The 9,356-nt window shown below is 39.9% G+C and overlaps 1 long non-coding RNA gene across 1 annotated transcript; it reads right to left on the reverse strand.

Moving 5' to 3' along the window:
* Positions 1-6,832: 6,832 nt before the first annotated feature.
* Positions 6,833-7,182, reverse strand: LOC119340808. The gene is made up of 2 exons (XR_005164686.1): positions 7,068-7,182; positions 6,833-6,937 (listed from the first exon to the last, which is right to left on the reverse strand). It is a non-coding gene; the product is annotated as an uncharacterized LOC119340808 (long non-coding RNA).
* Positions 7,183-9,356: the final 2,174 nt, after the last annotated feature.

Consider the following 9,356-nt stretch of genomic DNA (forward strand, 5'->3'; position numbering starts at 1 on the left):
TGTGTTGTTTGCTTATTTTGATGCATCTATGGCTAGTATGTAAGGATATGAACCATAGAGAAGTTGGAATATAGTAGGTTTAACCCCAATATAGATAAAGAATAAGTTAATTACAGTACCTTAAAGTGGTAGTTTGCTTTATTACACTAAGGGATCTCACAAAGTTTTTGTTTAAGTTTTTGTGAATGAAGTGTTTGAAGAACGAGGAGTTACCGATGTGAAAAGAATAAGAGAGACAAGAGTTCAAGCTTGGGGATGCCCAAGGCACCCCAAGAAAATATTTTAAAGGATACTCAAGCATCTAAGCTTGGGGATGCCCCGGTTGGCATCCCATCTTTCTTCTTCGACAGATATCAGTATACCTTGGTTTTTGTTTTGTTCACATGATTTGTGTCCTTTGTGTTTTTATTTTTCTTTAAGAATCATGCTAGTATGAGATAGCTCTTCATTGATTATAGAATACTTCATGTGGTTCACTTATATCTTTTAAGTATGATCTTATAGAATTTCTCTTTGTGCTTCACTTAAATCGTTTGAGTGTGGTATTATAGAATGCTTCGTGTGCATCACTTATATATTTTGAGCTTGGACATTAGTTAGTCTATATTAATTGTAGAATGCTCCATGAACTTTACTTATATCTTTGGGAGTATGAATCATACTTTAAATCAAAGTGGATTTGGAAGAGTGTCAACTTTAGTTAGTATTCCACTATTTCGGAAGAGGTTCTAATTGACTATGAGAAGAAAGTTTTTATCCATGATGCTACTGAAAACTATTATTAGGGATAAATATATGCTTGTAGGAGTTGCATTAATATCAAGTTTCCTCTCTATATGCTTGAGGTTTGGAAGTTAAACTTGTTTTGCCTTCCTATGCTAGTCGATTCTTGTTCCTATAAATTGTGTGCTCACAAAATCCCTAGGCATAGTAATATTCTTCATGATGCTCTTTTATGTTTCAACTCTTATCTTTTATGTGAGGATCATTAAAATCGTCATGCCTAGCTAAAAGGCATTAAAGAAAAGCGCTTGTTGGGAGACAACCCAATATTTACTCTTACTGTTTTTGTGTGTCTACATGATTAAGCTACTGTAGTAATCATGTTTTATAGCTTTTGTTTCAATAAAGTGCCAAGTAAGACCTTTGGGAAGACTTGGGTGAGAGTTAATGTGATCTTGCTGTAAAAAACAGAAACTTTGCGCTCACGAGATTAGCTGTCATTTTTTACATAAGAGTGATTTTGAGTTGATTACTTTTGCATAAGTTTAATAGACAAATTCCTCACGTCCATAAATTTATTTAATAATTTTTGGAGTAGCAGAAGTATGGTTATTGTTCAGATCATTACAGACTGTTCTGTTTCTGACAGATTCTGTTTTCATCGCATAGTTTGCTTGTTCTGTAGTTTCTATGGCTTATATTTTGCAATATAAATTGTAGAAATGATATGGTATAGTAGGCATTGTGTGAAAACAATTATGAACCTTGTCTTTTAAATCACCAAACTGAATGGTTTACTCTTTATCATACTAACCTATCTCACGAAGTTCCATTAAGTTTTGTGTGGTTGAAGTTTTCAAGTTTTGGGTGGGATATCGATAGGAGGAGAATAAGGAGTGGGAATACCCTAAGCTTGGGGATGCCCAAGGCACCCCAAGGTAATATTAAAGGAAGACTCAAGCGCCTAAGCTTGGAGATGCCCCGGAAGGCATCCCCTCTTTCGTCTTCCAAACTATCGGTATACCTTACTTGGAGCTATATTTTTATTCGTCACATGATATGTGTTTTGCTTGGAGCGTATTTTCAACTTTACTTGTTGTTTGAATAAAATCATTGGATCTGAAATATTAAATAAAAAAGGGACCATCCCATGGCTAGTTAATTATTTGACTACTCAGTGTCCTTCACTCATATCTTTTGGAGTAGTTTGTCATTTACTCTTGTGCTTCATGTATATCCTATGAGTAAATGGGGAAATGAATTGAATGTCATAAATCTGAATTTCTATGTGTTTCATATGCTTATAACATGGATAGTAATGACTTCACATATAAAGAGTATGAGGCATAAAAGTTGTTGAGAGTTGGCAAACGTAGTTATGGTCATCGTTGCAATTAATAGGAAGTAATAAGGAAAGAGAGGTTCACATACAAATATATTATCTTGGACATCTTTTATGATTTGGAGCACTCATTAAGTATGACATGCTAAAAGAGTTGACGTTGGACAAGGAAGACAACGTAATGGTTTATGTTTTCTCACATCTCTGTTAAAGTATATTATCATTGACCTTCCAAATATGTTGAGATTGCCTTTCCCCCTCATGCTAGCCAAATTCCTTGCACCAAGTAGAGATACTACTTGTGCTTCCAAATATCCTTAAACCCAGTTTTTCCATGAGAGTCCACCATACCTACCTATGGATTGAGTAAGATCCTTCAAGTAAGTTGTCATGTTGCAGGCAATAAAAATTGCTATCTAAATATGTATGACTTACTAGTGCAGAGAAAATAAGCTTTCTACGATCTTGTTGTGGAAGCAACAAAAGTGACAGACTGCATAATAAAGGTCCACATACAAGGGGCAATATAAAGTGACATTCTTTTGCATTAAGATTTTATGCATCCAACCCTAAACGCACATGACAACCTCTGCTTCCCTCTGCGAAGGGCATATCTTTTACTTTATGTTTTTACTTTATACTTGAGTCAAGGTGATCCTCACCTTTCCCTTTTTCATTTTATCCTTTGGCAAGCTCCTCGTGTTTGAAAGATCATGATATATATATGCAATTGGATGTAAGTTAGCATGGGCTATTATTGTTGACATCACCTAAAGGTGAATACATTAGGAGGCAACACAATAAGCCCCTATCTTTCTCAGTGTCTGGCTGAAACTCCATAACCACAAGTATTGCGTGAGCGTTAGCAATTGTAGAAGACTATATGATAGTTGAGTCTGCGGACTTGCTGAAAAGCTCTATTCTGGACTCTTTCTGATGTTATGATAAATTGCAATTGCTTCAATGACTGAGATTATAGTTTGTTAGTTCTCAATGAAGTTTTTGAACCATACTTGACATTGTGAATAGACTGTTACTTGATCATGAAAATTTTTATGAGATAAGCTACTATTATGACACTTATTGATGCTAGAAAAGGTGATTGAAATTATCATTGATCCAAACTTGTGCACCTGCTAGCATTCACACTTCATAAATTATTTCTTTTATCATTTACCTACTCGAGGACGAGCAGGAATTAAGCTTTGGGATGCTGATACGTCTCCAACGTATCTATAATTTATGAAGCATTCATGCTATTTTATTATCTGTTTTGAATGATTATGGGCCTTATTATACACTTTTATATGACTTTTGGGACTAACCTATTAACCGGAGGCCCAGCCCATATTGTTGTTTTATTGCCTGTTTTAGTATTTCGAAGAAAAGGAATACCAAACGGAGTCCAAACGGAATGAAACTTTCGGGAGCATGATTTTAAGGAAGAATATGATCCGGGAGACTTGAAGTTTACGTGAGAAGATCCTCGAGGAGACCATCAGATAGGGGGGCGCGCCCACCCCCCTGGGCGCTCCCTACCCTCTCGTGGGCCCCTCGAGGCTCCCCCGACCGACTTCTTTCGCCTCTATAATCCTACATACCCTCAAAACATCGAATATCAAGATAGATCGGAAGTTCTGCCGCAACAAGCCTCTGTAGCCACGAGAAATCAATCTAGGCCCTCTCCGGCACCCTGCCGGAGGGGGCCATCATCACCGGAGGGCATGGAGGAGGATCTCGGAGGGGCCATCATCGCCATGAAGGCCAAGGACCAGAGGGGGAAAGCCATGGAGGAGGAAGCAAAAGGGGGAGAACCTCTCCTCCTCTCTCTTGGTGGCACCGGAGTGCCATCGGGAGAGGAATCATCGCCGCGGTGATCGTCTTCATCAACATCACCATCATCATCACCATCCTCATCTCTTTTACACGGTCCACTCTCCCGCACCCTGCTGTAATCCCTACTTGAACATGGTGCTTTATGCCGCATATTATGATTCAATGATGTGTTGCCATCCTATGATGTTTTGAGTAGATATCTTTTGTCCTTGGGTTGATTGATGGTCTAGATTGGTACGAGTTGTATGTTTTATTTTGGTGTTGTCCTATGGTGCCCTCCGTGTCGTGCAAGAGTGAGGGATTGCCGTTGTAGGGTGTTGCAATACGTTCATGATTCAGTTATATTGGGTTGGTGAGTGACTTAAACACAAACCCAAGGGGGTTGTTGCATATGGGAATAAAGAGGACTTTATGCTTTAATGCTATGGTTGGGTTTTACCTTAATGATCTTTAGTAGTTGCAGACGCTTGCTAGAGTTCAATCATAAGTGCATATGATCCAAGTAGAGAAAGTATGTTAGCTTATGCCTCTCCCTCATATGAAATTGCAATGACGACTATCGGTCTTGTTAACAATTGTCTAGGACAATTCCGCACACAGATCCATCATTATTCCACACTCGCTATTTATATTATTTAGTAATATATTCTAACCTTATGATAACAGCACCTACTTTTATATTTTAGCTCTCCGATATCATACAAAGTTATCCTCTTTATACCCACAACACATTTTTATTTCTTGTTTTTAGTTGGAAGCAAACGTTCGGTGCACGTAGAGTCGTATCAGTGGAAGATAGGGCTTGAGAGAATATTGATCTTACCTTTGGCTCCTTGTGGGTTTGACACTCCATAATTATCACTTCCACCTTTGGGAATTGCTACGATGATTCCCTGCACTTGGGGATTATCAATCCACAACTTCAAAATAAGTATTAAGGTAAACCTAACCATAGCATGAAACATATAAATCCAAATCAGCCCCTTACGAAGCAAATTATAAACTAGGGTTTAAGCTTCTGTCACTCTAGCAACACATCATCTACTTATTACTTCCCAATTCCTTCCTCTAGGCCCAAATAATGGTGAAGTGTCTTGTAGTCGACATTCACATAGCACCAGTAAAGGAGAGACAACATACATCTTATCAAATATCGAACGAATACCAAATTCACATGACTACTAATAGCAAGACTTCACCCATTTCCTCGGGAACAAATGTAACTACTCACAAAGCATATTCATGTTCATAATCAGAGGGGTATTAATATGCACTAGATCATTGATGGCGCGCGTTGCCGCGCCCGTCCATTTTGATTGTTTTTTGATAGTGTTACAAATTTATGTAAAGCATATAGCTCTTGTTTATTTTGAAATGAGAGGGTGCAGAATGGAAGTTCCATTGAGTCCATTGGCTTGCTTGCAGGCCTTATTTGTTTGCATTGCACGTGGACCCTAGCAAACCTTAGCAATCAATGTTGTCCCGTTAATTCATCCAATAGAATGGTATGAGTATATATTTAGAATTAAACTGTCAAGAAGAAAAATTAAATAGGTGTTACAGGAAGACAATTTCCAGCATTGCCTTCGGCATGTTGTCAGCGCTGGGTTAACTGGTGTGTCCTGATGGCCTTAATGTCATCCATGTTGTGCATCCATAGCGAGCGGCATTCTGGAATCAATGGCCACAAAAGTGGAAGCAATAGTTCATACGGAAGTTCTTAAAAATATATGATTGAGGAAATAACTATGTAAAGACGACCCTTGACAAAGCTAATAGGTCAAGAAAACTAAGAATGAAACGAAATTTACATGAATGTCATATTTAAGTTTCTGTAGAATTTCCCCCATTAACTCATGGTAAACGGAATCGTGTCCTCTCAGAGTCACAAGCTCGTCTCATAATGATTGTGATAAAGATCACATTGCTTAGAAACGTTACTAAATTTGACTGAATAGCAAAAAGGCTTCATTGAGGCCTAGTGAGTGTTTCTCATATGTCACTAATCGATGCAAATTCACGGAACTATTATTTGTGTCCCAAATGATACAATTTTGAAATAAATTATGTATGTTCCATGTCTAAAAGGACTAACTTCTCATCCCATTCATCATAGAAATAGCTTCAACGGAGCTCGGCCTTAGGAGAGAAAATAAACAGAGGTCATGTTCTAAGGTCAACAAATCAAAACAATGTCTGCATAATTATGTAGAACTTAGCACCAATCCTTTAGAAAATATTGTACCTTGTTAGAGCTGACATCATACATATAAGCATGTAAAATCCTGGAATACAGGTTAGGCTATGTTTGCATTCAATGTATTACATACTTCCCACAAAGAAGAAATGAACCACCAAAAGAAAAATGAACGCCATACACCATACATATAAGCATGTAAAAAATTGGCGTTGTATTTTGTGGTATGGCCGAGCAGGAAAATTATATATCAAAAATAATTAAAGAGACAACATCGGATGAAATAGACTTACAAATAGTACCAATTCTTCAGATTAACTTGAACGGACAAATAGCATGTTGTCAAAAGTACTTGCAGCAATTGAGACAAGAGCGCACAATGCAGAAAACGTTGTCTATTTAACTGGGGTGTATTATTACCATATTAGCAGATCTTCTCATCATTTAGTGAAAACATGATTCTCTTCCTCGGGTTCAAGAATTTCTTCTTCACTTTAACTGCAGATCAGTGCTTCTTTGCCATATGAATAATAGTAAATTCTCCACATAGAAACAATGGATTGATGAAATAAGTGGCCCTATCAAATACAACTAAATCTCTTCCGGGTCATTTCTGACTTGCTGGACATTTGTTTAATCAATGTTGCACAACTATTACTTTGCCGGAAGAAAAACGCTTTGGACGCAGTCATTATCCTCCAATCCAAAGACACGAGCAGATGAATTTATTTTTATGTTAGTATTCTAAAATAAATAAATTGGCAAGACATACAGAACAACCTAGCTCATTAAGTCTTACCTCTTTGTATGATGGTCAAACAGCACACCTCATCTCATCTCTTTTGATGATTAGTCGCAGGGTAATCACAAAAACCATGATGTTGGACCAGCACAAAAAGGCGGAAATTAGGTTCAACATAATGATGCTCAAGGGAGGAAGGGACGGCAGGGAGGCTTAGGTGTGGTTACCTTTCGACGGACAGCAGCGGAGCCATGGACCGCTCACCCGCAACCCAACCTAAATGCCGCGGCGTCGTTGTTGAGTGTCCAGCAGATGAGGCGCCGGCCATCGTTGATCGCGTCCCTCCCTTTCCACTTCGCAGGCAGAGCGACCGCATCGGCCGGCCACCGATTCACCCGCATCACGCGTGGCCACTGGATCTCCTCGCCGGCTGGATCGGGATCCACTTGTGGCGCTAGATCCCCTTGCTCGCCTCGTCGCAATCCTCGGATCCCCTCGGCTTCGAGCGCCTCATCCTCTAGATATCCACCGATTTTTTTTCCTTTTTACGGCAAGGGAGCAGCAGCGAGCTAGCGACAGAGTCGGAACTCGTTGGAGTAAATGGGTTGTCTCAGTGGCCCAATTAACCAGAGGCCTCAGTTTTTTCTTCGGGAGCAGCAGCCCCTTAGGACAGCTGGGCCAGGATGCTACAAAAGTTGGGCCAGGACGCGAATGAAGCAGATCTGATGGCCAGGAATGATCGAAACGCAAATCTAGTGGCTGAAATCGTTGGTGGCGTGAGAAAGCTCGGATTAGGTGCAGTTATACTGTCCTTAATTAAGGATCTGAACAAATGATCTTCCACCAAACAAACCAACTAGCATCAACTACAAGGAGTAATCAACACTACTAGCAACCCACAGGTACCAATTTGAGGTTTTGATACAAAGATTGGATACAAGAGATGAACTAGGGTTTGAGAGGAGATGGTGCTGGTGAAGATGTTGATGGAGATTGACCCCCTCCCGATGAGAGGATCAATGGTGATGACGGTGGTGATGATTTCCCCCTCCCGGAGGGAAGTTTCCCCGGTAGAACAGCTTCACCGGAGCCCTAGATTGGTTCCGCCAAGGTTCCGCCTCGTGGCAGCGGAGTTTTGTCCCGTAAGCTTGCTTATGATTTTTTCTAGGGTAAAAGACTTCATATAGCAGAAGATGGGCACCATAGGGCTGCCAGGGGTCCCACGAGGCAAGGGGGCGAACCAAGGGGGTAGGGCACGCCCCCCACCCTCGTGGCCAGGGTGTGGGCCCCCTCTGGTACTTCTTTCGCTCAATATTTATTATTAATTCCAAAAATGACTTTCGTGGAGTTTCAGGACTTTTGAAGCTATGCAGAATAGGTTTCCAATATTTGCTCCTTTTCCAGCCCAAAATCCCAGCTGCCGGCATTCTCCCTCTTTATGTAAACCTTGTAAAATAAGAGAGAATAGCCATAAGTATTGTGACATAACGTGTAATAACAGTCCATGATGCAATAAATATCGATATAAAAGCATGATGCAAAATGGACGTATCAGGCACCCTACCGAAGGGGGGATCCATCACCGGTGGCCATCTTCATCATCCCGGTGCTGTCCACGACGAGAAGGGAGTAGTTCACCCTCGGGGCTAAGGATATGTACCAGTAGCTATGTCTTTGATCTCTCTCTCGTGTTCTTGATATGGAACGATCTTGATGTACCACGAGCTTTGCTATTATAGTTGGATCTTATGATGTTTCACTCCCTCTACGTTCTTGTAATGGATTGAGTTTTCCCTTTGAAGTTATCTTATCGAATTGAGTCTTTAAGGATTTGAGAACACGATGTATGTCTTGCATGTGCTTATCTGTGGTGGCAATGGGATATTCACGTGATCTACTTGATGTATGTTTTGGTGATCAACTTGCGGGTTTAGTGACCTTGTGAACTTATGCATAGGGGTTCGCACACGTTTTTGTCTTGACTCTCCGGTAGAAACTTTGGGGCACTCTTTGAGGTTCTTTGTGTTGGTTGAATAGATGGATCTGAGATTATGTGATCCATATCATATAATCATACCGGCGGATACTTGAGGTGACATTGGAGTATCTAGGTGACATTAGGGTTTTGGTTGATGTGTGTCTTAAGGTGTTATTTTACTACGAACTCTATGGATGTTTGTGACACTTATAGGAATAACCAAATGGATTGATCAGAAAGAATAACTTTGAGGTGGTTTCATACCCTACCATAATCTCTTCGTTTATTCTCCGCTATTAGTGACTTTGGAGTGACTCTTTGTTGCATGTTGAGGGATTTTTATATGATCTAATTATGTTATCATTGTTGAGAGAACTTGCACTAGTGAAAGTATGAACCCTAGGCCTTGTTTTGAAGCATTGCAATGCCATTTTCACCCACTATTGTTACTTGCTACCTTGCTGTTTTTTTTATTTTCAGATTACAAAAACTTATATCTACCATCCATATTGCACTTGTATCACCATCTCTTCGCCGA

Source organism: Triticum dicoccoides, chromosome 7B, assembly GCF_002162155.2.
Source record: "Triticum dicoccoides isolate Atlit2015 ecotype Zavitan chromosome 7B, WEW_v2.0, whole genome shotgun sequence".
NCBI lineage: Eukaryota > Viridiplantae > Streptophyta > Magnoliopsida > Poales > Poaceae > Triticum > Triticum dicoccoides.